The sequence below is a fragment of the Pinus tabuliformis genome, chromosome 4_1, assembly GCF_031772625.1.
Source record: "Pinus tabuliformis cultivar Carrire ecotype Pingquan chromosome 4_1, CPIR1, whole genome shotgun sequence".
Classification (NCBI taxonomy): domain Eukaryota; kingdom Viridiplantae; phylum Streptophyta; class Pinopsida; order Pinales; family Pinaceae; genus Pinus; species Pinus tabuliformis.
In genome coordinates, this window is record NC_142303.1 from 732687359 (window position 1) to 732703831 (window position 16473).

At 38.7% G+C, this 16473-nt stretch overlaps 1 long non-coding RNA gene across 1 annotated transcript; it reads right to left on the reverse strand.

Moving 5' to 3' along the window:
* Positions 1–1640: 1640 nt before the first annotated feature.
* LOC149178224 (uncharacterized) lies at positions 1641–2180 on the reverse strand. The gene is made up of 3 exons (XR_016258839.1): positions 2141–2180; positions 1860–1976; positions 1641–1759 (listed from the first exon to the last, which is right to left on the reverse strand). It is a non-coding gene; the product is annotated as an uncharacterized LOC149178224 (long non-coding RNA).
* Positions 2181–16473: the final 14293 nt, after the last annotated feature.

The following is a 16473-nucleotide window of genomic DNA, read 5'->3' on the forward strand; positions in this document are numbered from 1 at the left end:
TTGAAATCACAAGCTTCATGGTAAATCCTGTGCAACAGCAGTGCCCTAGGGTTTTTTCCGTCAAATTTCTCTAAAATCTAGCAGAAATTTATTACAATCACAAGCTAGATGGGTAATCTTGTGCAAACGAAGTGCCCTAGGGGTTTTCTAGGGTGCTGAGTCCCTATATACAGTGAAAAAAACTAGTTTAAATAGCACAAATCAAGATTTCACCTCAGTTTTTTCCACCGGATTTCACACTAGAAAATCCAAAAAATTGCACTAAAACCAACTACGAAAAAAAAAGGGAAAAAAAAAAGAAAAAGAAAGATAAGATTGAAATCTGCAACATCTTTATGAAGTATTTATATTTTTTCTTTAAAAAATAAAATTTTTGAAAGATGTATTCTAAAATAAACCAAATAAAACACTAAAAATTTAAAGTAGAAATAAATCACACCTATTCATATAACTAAATTAAACTACAACTATTCATATAACTAGATTAATGTAAACAGAGATATCGTTGAAATCTATAACATTCATAATTTTTCTTTAAAGAATGAAAATTCTGGAAAAACTTATTCTAAAATACACCACTAAAAATTAACAGATATATAGTTGAAATCTACAACATTATTATTTTCCTTTTTTAAAACTAAAATTATGAAGACCTATCACACCTATTAACATAACCAGAAACTATCTACGTGAGCAGAGGGATGATTGAAATGGGTGCTCAGAAATGCGGTCACATATGGAGATAATGACGTCTTGGAGCGGTTTACTGCATTAATAATTAATAACATTAGATTTTGTTAATTATGCTTTGATAAGGATGCCAGGAGACTGAGCACTGAATCGTTCAGGAATATATTATCCTGTTTTTATTCCTTTATATATATTTGTGTGCATTATTTCGCCTTTAAAGTCACGGATTCACTGTTTCTTGGATTGATGCGATAGCAGCTAGGATAAAGTTGGACAGATAAGGGCAAATGTAGCTAGTGAAGGGCAGTACTTCAGAGGAATATCATGAAAATATATTTAAAATCTTTATGATGTTGGCATTTTAAAGACATACTTAGCACCTGGAAACAATTTTTGGAAAAAAAAATGATGTATTAAAAAGTCTAAAGAATACAGAGATTACATATATTGAAACTGTCCTTGTAGCCCCTTTATAGATAAAACAATGGCTAAAGTTATATTATTGTAGCCTAAGTCATTTAAACTTGCTGGAATGTTTAGCCTTCAAAGTAGCAAACCTAGTGGGTTTAGTGAGAGCAATGCTAGTTGAGCATATATGCTCTATGTATTGTTTGCGTGACTTGAACCCACGTGCTTTCAAGTCCTTTGGCGTGATTTTGGTCCTTTTAACCATAACATCAACATTTATCTTTTTTGTTTTCTGTGGAAATTAAAACATTATCAATAAATATCAAAATCCACATAGATATAATGAAAATATGCTGACCATGTAACGAATATGAAAAGACATTTCATTGACTAGCTATCAATAAATATCAAAATCTATATAGATATAATGAGAATATGGTGAACATGTAACGAATATGAAAAGAAAATGCATTAACTAGTCATAAAAAAATATGTCAATGTTATTATGAGCTAAGATATGTAGTATATAACTTACCTCTCTTAATTTATCTTGAAGTCTAGGTGAATGCCGCAATGGTTGAGGAGAATGTGATTTTTGCTGAGTATCATGTCCACCATCATACATGTGCAAAGGTGTTTTAGGAGATGTATATTCATTACTCTGAACATTAGATTATACATAGATATAAGTATGTGACTCAAAAAGAGTTAAATGTAAAAATATGATAAAATTATAAGAGTATAAATAAATATAGTCTTACCTTGCATTGTGACATTGGACATGAAGATGGTTGTAGCATTTGAACCATTTCATTTCCATTCTTCTTAAGGCTTCTACAAGGGGTTTTCATTGATTGTGATGGTTCCAAAGGGAACACCTGCACCATAAATAAGAAATAACACACACACACATAATAAAAAAAATCAAAGATAACGATATATAATACAGAACATCCATTTCTCATCCCATCATTATGGTAAAACATAACAATTTATATATTAATATTTTCGGTGGAATAGGTTATATGGATTAAAAACTTACTGGCCCAGTAACCCCTTGAAAACCTTGAAATCTAGGTGAGTGTCGCAATGGTTGGTGGCTTGAATTTGGGGAATTTTGTTGATTAGGCTATGCATATCAATAACAATGAGAAATTAGTATACAATTATAATAAATATAAATATCATTTAATGTTAAAATGTCTAAAAAATTAATATATGCAAAAAAATGGACTCAACTGTGTTGTCATTGTCCTGATTGGTTTCATCAAAGTTTAATATATGGTTGCGCCCATCTGATCCTTCTTCCCCCACATCATCGGGAACCTCAGTGCTTGCTTTCTCTTTTAAAGCAATATCTATGCGCTTCATTGTCTCCATTCGTCTACGAGGTAGACTCTGATCCCAACGTTGAATTTTTTCACAAATCTTTTGCTTTGAAGTATCATTAAGCTGATGAAATGTAACAACTGACTGTGAAAACAAGTTTCAATGAATTTAGTCCACAACAATAAATTAATATTAATAGAAAACATATACAGATAAATACTAATAAATACTTACAGCTGAAAGAATTTCTTCATTGACAATATTAATAAAAAATCATATACAAATAAATACTAATAAATACTTACAGCTGAAAGAATTTCTTCATTGACAAATCTTTTATATGCTTGTTGTCGTGCACGACATAGCCTTGCATCTAAGTCATATTGTATTTTGGCATTTTTCCTTTTAACTGCACTTGTTGATTTGACCGCTCATGTAGCATTTGCATCTCTTACTCGACCTCTTTGACGTGGAGGAATTGGTGGGAGATTGTGGGTGGTAGCGCGATGATGATTAAGGCCAGATAGCTTAGATCGACTCAAATTCCCCGCACAGCCACCAACAAGACAAGTGAACACTTGCTTGGTGCCTTTGATAGTTACCTCCCATTCATGTCTAATTTCCTCCATTTTCTTACTTCCTTATAAATGAATATGTAAACAACAATGTTGTTAAAAAAATCATAAAAACACATTAAAATAAAAATCAATATTCATATCTATTTTTTTTTGTCACTGTTGCACATCCGGCAAGGACAAAGTCTGTAAGTGCTTTCATCAACTGATTTTAGTCTGAATATCTAAAGTGTTAATATTTAATGTAAATAATGTCAACTCTCATTTCTTCCTATTTCCATTTGTACCTCATTTCTTTATTTCTCCATTTATACTTATTAGATCAAATTTATCTACTGTTTCCACTGTGCTCTCTCTGTTGAAATATTTATGCTTAAAATTTTGACCACATCAAGCACTTAAACACTCCATAATATAAACCCCCAACTTTTATATTTGCAGTTGAAAAATGAATCTAATATACAAGCTCAAGCTCCTGTGCATTGAACTACATTAATGCTAACATTTTCTCTTTTTGTTGACTCAAGATGGGACTATGAACTGTAAAATAGATCTCACCTGTTTGCTTACTCATTGTGAGCTTTGAATGTTTCATATATATTTTTTATCTTTCATGTTATGGTGAGAATTGTTACACAAATCTAACGAATTCCAGAATGATTATGGCAGGCTCTCCATAAGTAGTGAGACAAGTATGAGAATGATGAACTCTGTTGAAAAATTCTTACATAAAACAAATCTTAAAAAGAAAAAGTGACCAGGATTTCAAGCAAACTAAAGTAGAATAGTATACTCAATGAAATCGTGTTTCAAAGTATAGAGAGTTTCTAAACGCAATCAATTAGATGGAATTAACAGGCTCACATTATTTCTGGTTTTAGTTATACAACTATATACAATTGATGAGAATGCCAAACTTTAATTGCTATCACCATTGTTACAATACATTATAATTTTGAACTTTTATTGTTACCAGTCATACAAGTCCCAGCCTAATTACCACTGGTACTTGGACTGCCCAGTAAGCTCTGATATGATATTTGACTAAAATTTGACTTCTGAACGCATTTGATTTGTATGCAGCAACTAAAAGTAGAATTAGTCAAAGACACTACAAAATCTAAATCCATTTATGAGGCAACCGAAGTGGAGGGAAATGCGTCAAGAGGCCCAATCAAGGGTTTGATCCATCCGATAATCATTCAAACCCACAAACTGTGTAATACATTTTTTGGAATTCAGTTCCAGCGGAGCTCAATAATGATAGGCTTAGAATTTTGGGCGTCACTGAAATATTTGTTAATTCTGATTAATATTTTAAAGTAATTTAAGTTATAATTTATTATTAATATTTGAAAGTAATTTAAGTTTATGGATTATATAAGCTTTGAATTGATAGTAAATGAGTATATTGTTAAATTAAATTTTCCAAAAAAAAGGTCATTGGTTCAAATATCTATCATTTCAGTTCATAAAATTAAATTGTATTTTATTATTTAAATTGTAAATTTATAAAGTGGAATGTAATTTAATTGTTACTGAAATTTTATGTTTTGAAGTTTTTTGTAAAGAAACTATTTCTGAGAAATCTTTTACGCATTAGAATTGCAAAAATTTATACGACGACAAACGAGATTTTGGGAAAAAAATTTGAAAAAATGAAAATGACACAACAAAACAATTACAAATATGCATTTAAATTTAGCAGACTGCTATATGAAAAAAAAAGACAAGACAGTCTAATCCACACTAAAGGTTTGGGCCAAAACTCTTAATACCGTAACTCGGTAAACGAAGCAACAATGGTGTATGATCGCAACCCAGTTTGTACAAAACGAAGCAATAATGGTATATGATCGCAACCCATCTTGTAAAAAACAATATCTTAGGGTGATCGACTATTTACCATAAATATGTAATTTAGATTAATTAGTTTCATGATAAAATTTGAAACTTTCATCCGTTGGGAAAATCTACCTACCTGCCGTGAATCTACTTTCCGGCACAACAAAAATACTATTATTTTCAGACACAACTAACAAATTATTTAAAGAAATTTAAAAAATGCATGCTACATTCCACAAGCACAGCGTATCAGTTTATAGCTGTTCAAAAACCATTTTAGAAATAAAAATAAAGTTCAAAACGCAATAACAAAGCTTATCAGAGTATAACAATTTAAATCGTATGTGTTTTTCTAGACTAAAAAATCTCTTTCGAAATAAAAATAAACTGCAAAATATAATAGCAAGGCTTAGGAATAAAAGGACATGATAAAATAGAGAATTATTATGGCAGGCTCTCCATAAGTAGTGAGACAAGTATGAGAATGATGAACTCTATTGAAAAATTCTTACATAAAACAAATCTTAAAAGGAAAAAGTGACCAGGATTTCAAGCAAACTAAAGTAGAATAGTATACTCAATGAAATCATGTTTCAAAGTATAGAGAGTTTCTAAACGCAATCAATTAGATGGAATTAACAGGCTCACATTATTTCTGGTTTTAGTTATACAACTATATACAATTGATGAGAATGCCAAACTTTAATTGCTGTCACCATTGTTACAATACATTATAATTTTGAACTTTTATTGTTACCAGTCATACAAGTCCCAGCCTAATTACCACTGGTACTTGGACTGCCCAGTAAGCTTTGATATGATATTTGACTAAAATTTGACTTCTGAACGCATTTGATTTGTATGCAGCAACTAAAAGTAGAATTAGTCAAAGCCACTACAAAATCTAAATCCATTTATGAGGCAACCGAAGCGGAGGGAAATGCGTCAAGAGGCCCAATCAAGGGTTTGATCCATCCGATAATCATGCAAACCCTCGAACTGTGTAATACATTTTTTGGAATTCAGTTCCAGCTGAGCTCAATAATGATAGGCTTAGAATTTTGGGCGTCACTAAAATATTTGTTAATTCTGAAATTATGAACCCTCGAATTTGAACAAAATGAAAGTAAATTCAAAAACGACAATTTTATCACCAGATCGATGAATGGACATAACTGAGGAATAAATTCAAAAACAACAATTTTATCAACAGATTGATGAACGGACATAAATTCACAGAGGAGATAAATGGTCTTTTACGCAGAGACAGTGATGACGAAAATTATTACACCAGATTAAAATTTTTCACTACAATGAAGTGATTTTCAGCTCAAATTAGAATGTTAGGCGAGTCCAAATAGATGTTAAAATTCACCAAGAATTCGCAGGCTTCAGATGTGCTAACCTTGCCAACCGCAAATCTCGATAACCAATGGCCAGCTCCTCTGTCTATTGAACGTCTCCTCTGTTCTGTTCACCGCGGAGTGCTCACCTCCCTTTGCACTTCAATGAAGTGATTTTCAGCTCAAATTAGAATGTTAGGCGAGTCCAAATAGATGTTAAAATTCACCAAGAATTCGCAGGCTTCAGATGTACTAACCTTGCCAACCGCAAATCTCGATAACCAATGGCCAGCTCCTCTATCTATTGAACGTCTCCTCTGTTCTGTTCGCCGCGGAGTGCTCACCTCCCTCTCTGTTCACTGGGGTCCAGAAGGTGAATTGTGGTGGAATGGTTTTGCAGATAGGATTGCCAGGACTTTGAATGGCCTGGAGGAGGTTGGTCTCGTTCGTACGTGACGTAAATGAGCTCCCCGTCGGTAAATGTGGAAGTTGGTCTGGTTCGTACATGACGTAAATGAGCTCTCCCGTCGGTCATCAATACGATTTGAGTGGAGGCCATGCTCTCCCGTCCGTCATCAATACGATCTGAGTGGAGGTCACCAGTGGCTGCGGGCAGGGTCGCCGGGGGCGTCGATGGGCAGCCGGAGAGGGATGTCGGAGACGGATACCGTTTATGATGCATGGTCGATGATGCTGTATGCGGCTGTCAGAGGGGTACCTCCATAGCATTAACTTTGCTATGGAAGTGGAAATAGGACTCGCCGTGTACACTTTGGAACCATGATTGTGGTATTCACGTATAGTAATCCGCACAATAAATTTTTCTAGAGGCATATAATTTACTAAGTTACGAAATGTGATGGTGTGGACTTTGACATTATTAGATATACCTATACGTGTGTGGGAAAAAGCCTCTAGTAATAAAATTGGAAGAAAAAAAATGGGGGAGGAAAATTGGTACGTAACATACAAAGAGTTATACAAGTCATTCAAATTTTTGAATACGATAACATATATAAATGATATAAATAATGTCATGGAGTAATTTGTAATGTTTCTTTCTAAATTATTTTGGAACATGATTTATTTCTACATTTTGGGGTTAATTTTGGAGGAGATGGGCCCATTCAACTTGATTAGGAGAATTAGGAGTTAGAAGTAAGTTATTTTGGTTTTGTCCATATAAGGAAAATTAGAACTTCCTATGCCAATAGCTCGAATTGCATGAGAGGGAAAATCGATGGTTTGTTAATGGACCAACAAAGGAGAGAAAATGGAGGGAAAAAGACTCCATGGAATCTATAAAAGGAAGGCACACTCCTCATTTCATCATTCTTGACTTATTGAATTCGATTATGTTGCTCGAGTTGTTTAGCCGGGTAGCTTGCTGTTTAGCAAGATTTTTCGAAGCGGAGAACTCACCCTTTCTTTGGGGGACTTTGAGTGCCACCCTAGAGAGGTTCATCCATTATCCTCTGAAGGAGAATTATAGAGAAATTTCCAACGTTTGTATATAGTTCACCCCAACAGTGCGTATTTCTAGAGGACACAGTAGTGTGTATAGTGTGACTATTTATTTCCAGGAGAAATAAGGGAGGTATTGGTGGAATTGATTGCTACATTTCCGGACTGTTTGAGGAGGACTTTTCTAGTGTATTGGCAGGCATTGTGCTTGAGCAGATTTGGAGGGCGTAGGGCCTTTTGGGGGTCGAATTTGGAAGGTAAAAACTAGACTAAACCATTTTTGGGGTTTTTTAGGTATTTGACAAGGATCCCAGATATAAATTTGCAGAATTTTCTGAGGAATGGAGGTGGGGTTTTTAGCCATACCTTTGTAGCAGGCAGTGCAAAATTGATGGGGAGTGCATAGTGCCTTTGGAGGGGGAATTTGGAATGTCAAAATCCGGCCAAACAGTTTCTGCGTTTTTCTAGGTTTTGGACAAGTATCCCAGATGTAAAGCTTTAGAATTTTTTGAGCAATAGAAGTGTGGTTTTCAGCCATATCTTTGTAGTAGACAATGTAGAACTGTTGGGGATTGCACAGTGCCTTTGGGGATAGATTTGGGGAGGTCAAAATCAGGTCAAACCATTTTTGGGGTTTTGTGGGTGTTTCTCAAGTAGCTTGGGGCTGAATTTGTAGAATTTTCCGAGTAGCGGAAGTGGGGTATCTTGCAGTTCCTTTCCAGCCAACAATGTAGCTTCCTAGGCAACGCAAAGCAATAGAGGAGCAAACATTTTCTAGTACTTGATACCATTGTCTCATAACCTGGATTTTGTCATGCTTTCCATTGAGGCAAGCCCAAGTGCATTCATCCATACTATTGTACGGCTCCATTCATTAATAAAATGGCTCAGTTGGTTCTTACTTCTGGAGTTTTTATAAGCATTTGTTGATTGTTTTTATTTCGTGTGTCACAAATCAATTTTGTCTTGCATATCACTGTTTATTTATGTTCGGAACATTACAGCGGTATCAGAGCATGCTCTTGGCCCAGTTGTGGGTAACCAGTAATATCATGGGAGATTTAGGCATGTATGCACATTGACGAGTTACACCATATACCACTCATGGCTCAAGGGAGATTCAATATGTGGGAATTCTCTTTGGTGGAATCCATTGGAATGATGAGAGGCTAGCTCAGTTGAGGAATGTGTCAGACCAAATCCATCCTTGTCCTTACATAATAGACACTAGAGGTGCAAAATCCGTGGGAGTACCACCATCTACAGTATGTGGGAAAAGCTGACAGAATCAGGGCACTAGATCTCCTGTAAAGGAGCAGGCAGGCCAGAGATAGTTAGAGGATGAGTCAAGGAGACAATTTGGCTGGTGGAGACCTAGTTTTAGACATCAAGGGCCTGAGGAGGAGATTGAGCATGGGGCAAAGGAAACACAAGAGTGTGAGGAGCACATTAGTATACCCAGTGTCGCACAGGAGTCACCATTGTTGGGGACCTCTTTGATAGCACCAGTTGACACATTGGAGAGAGAAGAGCATACAACCATAGGGTCATCCATTGATGAGGTGACAGGAGACACAAACATGTCCATGGTTGAGAAGGTGACATCCCTTGTTGAGGTATCCGAGGTCGTGACAAAGTTTTCAGGTGATAACAGCGCATGAAAATATGATGAGGCGACAAGAGACATCACCACCCTTGATGAAGAGCCGATAGGTACAGAGGCACCTAGATCTACAATAGAGTTGTGGGATGACAACCACCTACAAAAACATCGAGAGAACATAGAGGGGTGTGAGCTAGTCATGGAGAGGCAGTTCATGACTCATGTCGAGCCCATGGTGGAGGAGGACGAGCAGTCTTCTTAGGGGCCAGCCATTTACTTAGAGTTGATAGATGCACAAATTGATAACAGATTTGCAGTACTTCCAGATAATAGCTCTCTTTTGGATTATATAGATGGGGCTTGCAACATTACTAGACTACCTTTGCACCATGGAGAGAGAGATGCATAAACTCCCCAACAAATTTTATGTGTTGACCAAGATGGTGAGTTGACGTGACATGAGCTGCACAAGGTGTAACACTCACAGGATGGAGAGCTTGTTTTATGTGCTAGAATTTGTGCATTCAATCCCTCTTCTGGGGTTGGATGGTGAGATATTCTGAGTTGGTACCCAGTGGAGTGGGCTAGACTCATGGAGATGGTTGTACTCGTGAGTAAAGCTCAATGGGAGGTCTCAGACATCGAGGTGTTGGAGGCCCATGTTGGCATTGGGATCTATGTGGGGCTTCCTATCCAATATGAGATATGAGGGATGGATATGAAATTGATGAGGTAGTCAACCTCGTGCCTGAGAGCATGCATTCCTTAGGGGAGCTCCATTTGATGCTAGTGGCCAAGTGGTTTATGAGCAGATTCCATTGGTTGTTTTGGCATGTTGGTTGTGCATGGGGCCACATGATGATTAACATTCTCTGGCAGGAGTTGGTTGGAGGAGGTGGCATGGGTAGGCCACCAGAATGGATATTGTATGGAGACGATGTTCTACCACTGAGGTTTAGGACTCAAGGGTCACAGAGGATCTGCACAACACAGATATCCCCTCTAGTAGGAGTGAAGTTAGGGTGCTTAGGTCTACCAGCATGGAAGAGGGAACATGATGCGTGTCATGGTGGGGTCACTATCAAGGTGGAAAAGACTTTGGCAAATGTGGGATGCCATATGTTACAGGGTGGTATGATAGTAGGTAGTGGTACACAAGACTGCACAGAGTCAGGTCGTAGCATCGAATGTTATATAGAGGGATGTGGCCTGATGCATACATACCCAATTCTAGGCCATAGCACCCAGTGGTGTGCAGGGCTATGCAGTGAAGAGAAGTTGCCTGTAGAGGAGCATGGAGATACATGGTGTTATACAATAGCATGCTGATTTACATTCTGGCATAGGAGGAGTGAATCGCATGGAATTTAGGACGTCTGGAGAGTGACAGGTGCAGTGACATGGGAAAGATATAGGATGGTACAAGATGGTATTGACGTAGCCGAGGGTATCCAATGGTGTACAGGGACAGGCTGTAGCATAGAGTGGTATGTCAAGGAGTGCAGTGGTATTTGGTGGTATGTAGTGACACATGATGTGGCAGAATGAACTCTTGGATTGTTACCTCCAGGGAGACTTATGGACAGGGATAATAGGTGTACCATTGGAGGCAACTCACTTAGGATCGACGAAGACATTGTTGAGTATTTGTGGTCACCATATTTAATGGATATAGGGCCTCGAGGGAGTTATTAGAAGATCCGAGATGGAGAGAGGGTCGTTCATAGGATTACTCTTGAGAAGTTTGGCAGACTCTTAATAATACTCATTGGGACATACCCACCCATCATCCTCTAGTGTTGCTTACAGTCACAGAGAGTTTGGTTGTTGCACTTTGATACTCTCCATTCAGGAAGAAGGGCATGGGGAACTCACCCTAGGCACTTGGACGAGACACCACATGTCATGGGCTGAGAGGAGACAGTTCAGACACTTGGTAGGTGCACGAGTTAACGGTTACAAACTTAGGGATGGCATGGTTGATTGTTGAGGTAGCATATGTTCCACCCTTAGGCTCACACTTGGGGAGGTGATGGAGAGGGAGTTACATGGTCTTTTTTCAGTTGGACAACTTGAGGCATTAGGGGAGCATGAGGTGCAGAGGAGGGTTTTCCTTATTAGCAGGATGACTCCTATGCTTCTAGTAGTACCCGAGCACATCATGAGGAGCTAGGATAACAGATCTCATTTTGTGATTTGAAAAGCATAGAGAAGCTAGATATTTGCGGCACAGGTTCTTGATGCTCAGTGCCTACCTATTGGACACCTACAGGGGGCAGAGATGGGGCATCGAGGGGTCCCAATAACTAGCAACATATCACAATGATAGACAGAGAGGATTGGGGGTTATGGACCTCTAGTATGGTTATGGGATGTAGGGATCCAATGGATTGGTGGGATACTCCACTCCTCAATGAGCATGTTCGAGATAACAAGCAGATAGATTCATTCACAGGAGGAGACATGGGTGATCACCGAAGTCCTCACTATAGGAAAAGGCAGATTGTTGCTCATGATTTGGGCTAGCCATGGAGTGATAGGTGTTGGCACTGTTGAGTCAGTTTGGAAAGTTTGGCCTAGCATTGATCATCACATAGATTATGGCTGATAGTTATGGGAGAGGAGTTTCTGGTACAAGCATGCTAGGAAGTCATTCATGACCAAAGTGTCATGATGTCAGCAAGATAGGTTCCTTCTGTGATGGGCAGGGGATTCTGGCATAACAGGGTTGAGCAGTTCAACTACCCATAGAGGTGAGCTGGTTTCTACAGGGGAGGGTCATCTAGATCTTTCATTTGGTTTTAGTGATTCCGGTGTGGCAAGGTGATCGACAAGAAGAGATCAGGGGAATCCCGGGTAGACGAGGGTTGAATTTCACCAGGATTCAATTGTATCTTCAAGAGTTTACTATTGTAGTGCATGAGATGGACTACTCATTAGGGAAATTTCATGGGGAGTTGGGTAGGTCCTACATTATCATGATGCTCTACTTATTTCTAGTATGTAAAGGGTTTTTGGTACCTGTATCTGGTTGGATAATGAGTGGAACAAGGTCTGCTTCACATTGATTAGGATGGCTTGGGACGCTGGTATCGAGGGGTTCCTGTAGGTTTTAACCCTGTACAGAAATTACCAGCATACGAATTCTTAAACAAAGAAAATAAACAATGCGAGAGCATAACCCATAAAACACATATGCACAGAGATTTTTGCCTGGATCCCAAAACCGGGACTACCAGCTTGATTGTTCATTATGTTCCTTTCAATTTTACAATACATATTTATACATGCCGAAGCATCCAATACCATGGACCTAAAACCATCGCTTCCAATACCATGGACCGAAAACCATCGCGTCCAAAAAACATGTGCGAAAATCATGCACAAAACCATAGGTGGGCCCGCCCAACCTAAAGTGGGGTTACGGGTGCCCTTCAAACCCCCTATTAACTATGTGGAAAGAATATAACACAACCCAACAATCTCCCACTTGTTGTTTTCTTTCCACAGGGGGCCACAGGAGAGCTTAGTCCTTTTTTCAGCCGTGAGATTACCATTGCTTCTCTACACCAAGAGAACTTCTCAGAGCTCACAGATTTTGTCAATGCATCTGCAGTATTCTTCAAAGTGTCCACCTTTACCAGCACCACCTTTCTGTCTTCTATCATATCCCTCACAAAGTGATATTGAACATCAATGTGCTTTGTCTTTGAATTATAAGCAGGGTTCTTTTCCAAGAAAATTGCACTTTGGCTGTCACAGTCTATTCTTATAGCTCCCTGTACTAACCCCATACTTGAACACAATCTCTGCAACCAAACTGCTTCCTTGCTTGCATGAGTGGCTGCCATGTATTCTGCGTCTGTAGTTGATAGTGCCACTACAGATTGTTTCTTACTCATCCAAATGACTGCAATTCCAAATAGGTTAAACACATACCCACTTGTAGATCTTCTCTGATCCAGATCTCCAACCCAGTCTTCACATCCATCTGTTCTACCTCAAAATCAAAAGCAACAACAACAGATAAAAGTAATCTAATAAAAGTTACCTTAGCAACAGGAGAAAAAATATCACCAAAATCAATTCCCGGCACCTGGGAATAACCTTTTGCTACCAATCGAGCTTTGTATTTCTCCACCTTTCCTTCTGCATTTGTCTTCTTCTTGAACACCCATTTGCTGCCAATGGGTTTCCTTCCAGCCGGCAACTCCACCAGATCCCAAGCCTCATTTTTGTGTAAAGATGCCATTTCATCGACCATGGCCTCTTTCCAGAGTTTTCCATCCTCTGAATACACTGCTTCCTTCACAGTTCTGGGAACATTATCAGTAACAGACAAAGAAAAATTTGAACTGAAAGCAGATGGACTATACCTTTCTGGCTGCCTTCTTTCTCGAACCGATCTTCTCACAGCCGGAGTTTGTGGCTCTTCATCTTCTGATTTCTCCTCTGCTGCAGAGTCTGATTCTTCCTCCTTTGGCTCAAACTCTATCTTCTCAGGTTCCTTTGGTTGGACTTCATGTTGAATAACATCTTTTACCTCTCTGAACAACACATCTCGGCTGTACACAACCTTCCGTGTGATTGGGTTCCAAAGCTTATAACCCTTTAAACCATCCTTATACCCAATAAAGATGCACTTTTCAGATTTTCTATCCAACTTGGTTCGTTTCTCTTTTGGAACATGTACATATGCATCACATCCAAATACCCTTAGATGTGAAAGAGAGGGTTTCTTACCAGTCCATACTTCTTGTGGAGTCTTATCCTCCAACGCTGATGAAGGTGATCTATTGATCAGGTAACATGCAGTATCCACCGCCTCTGCCCAGAATTCCTGTCCTAACCCGACACCACTGAGCATGCTTCTTGCCCTTTCCATCAACGTCTTGTTCATTCTTTCTGCGACTCCATTTTGCTGAGGTGTATATGGAGTAGTCTTCTGCCGTGCTATACGACACTTCTTACAAAATTCTTCAAATTCCTTGCTGCAAAATTCTCCACCATTATCTGTCCTCAGCACCTTTATCTTCTTCTCTGTCTGATTTTCCACCAGAGCCTTAAATTCTTTAAACCTGTCAAAGACTTCAGATTTCTTCTTAAGAAAATATATCCATGTATTCCTTGAGAAGTCATCTATGAATGATACATAGTACACAGACTTACCCAGTGATGGAACCTTCATAGGTCCAAACACATCACTGTGCACAAGCTCTAATATCTGTTTCGTCCTCTTACCACCAAAGGGGAAACTCACTCGATTCTGCTTCCCATATACACAATTTCACAGAAATCAAAATCCAGCGAGCTATTATTCATACCTTCTACCATTCGTTTACCATGAAGTATTCGAAGGCCCTTCTCTCCAATATGTCCAAGCCTTTGATGCCACAACATGGTCTTCTCTCCAGAGACCACTAGATTCTCTACTCCATTTTCAGGAACCATAGAACTATTGCACCCATCAACAACAGTGCTACCTTGCAGCTTGTATAGAGTTCCAATCCAAACTCCTCGCATTAATATCAGTGCTCCTCAAACCATCTTGCAGGTATCTTTCTCGAACACCGTCTTTACACCTGCATCATCCAACTTGCTTACAGAAATCAGATTTCTAGCCAATGCAGGAATATGTAGAACACCCGGAAGTGTTCTAACCCTTCCACCTTGCAACTTCAACCTTACTTTTCCCCGACCAATGATTCTAGCCTTCCTATCATCTCCTAAGAAGACATCACCACCATCGTATTTCTCATACTCGCAGAACCACTCTCTATGGGGAGTGAAGTGAAAGGATGCACCTGAGTCAATCAACCATGCCTTATGATCTACATGTGTACTTGAAGAAGCCAAGTACACATCCCCACCTTCATCTGAGGTGGTTTTCGCCTCTGCAGAAGGAGCATCATCAGATCCCTTTCCTTTATCAGGAGCTTTAGATTTACAATCCCTTCTGAAGTGCCTTTCCTTTCTGCATTTCCAGCACACCACCTTTGTAGGTTTTCCTGGAGATTTAGATCTCCCACTCGATGACTTATTTTTGTTTCTGTTCTGGGACCGTCCTTGTACAGACAAGGCATCACCATTCCGGTTGTCCATATTTTTCTGTCTCATCTCCTCCATCAGCAAGGCTAAGACTATTTCATCAAACTGCAAAGCAGTTGCATTGCTACCTATCGCAATAACCAGACTATCCCACGAATCTGGTAGAGAACACAACAGACTGATGCACTTATCTTCATCTGAAATTTTAATATCAACAGATAATAACTTACTTACCACAGTATTAAACGCATTCAGATGCTCTGTCACCGAGTCTCCATCTTTCATCCTCAGGTTATACAGATTTTTCCGCAGGAACAGTTTATTCACCAGAGACTTAGATTGGTAGAAAGTCCCTAACTTGACCGACAAAGCCTTTGCCGTAGCTTCCCATGATACATTCAGCAATACTGAATCCGAGACACACAATCGTATTGTGCTCTTTTCCTTCCGATCCAACTTCTTCCATTCTTCATCAGTCACTCCCGATGGTTTAGTGCCCGGATCTACCGCGATCCACTGATCTTTATCCACCAACAGATCCTCCATCTTGAGTTTCCACAACTCAAAATTCTGACCATTGAACTTCTCAATCTCTATCTTTCCACTGCTCGCCATCTTCTTTCACCACCAGCATCGATCTCGCAGATCTCCCACTGAACAGGGTCTACCACAGGCCCAAGCAAAACCCTTCAGCAAAAAAGGCTTCCCCTTGAAGCCAAAACAACTCTGATACCAAATGTAGGTTTTAACCCTTTACAGAAATTACCTGCATACGAATTCCTAAACAAAGAAAATAAATAATGCGAGAGCATAACCCATAAAACACATATGCACAATGATTTTTCCCTGGATCCCAAAATCGGGACTACCAGCTTGATTTTTCATTATGTTCCTTTCAATGTTACAATACATATTTATACATGCCGAAGCATCCAATACCATGGACCGAAAACCATCGCGTCCAATACCATGGACCGAAAACCATTGCGTACATGGATGAATGGACATAACTGAGGAATAAATTCAAAAACAACAATTTTATCAACAGATTGATGAACGGACATAAATTCACAGAGGAGATAAATGGTGTTTTACGCAGAGACAGTGATGACGGAAATTATTACACCAGATTAAAATTTTGCACTACAATGAAGTGATTTTCAGCTCA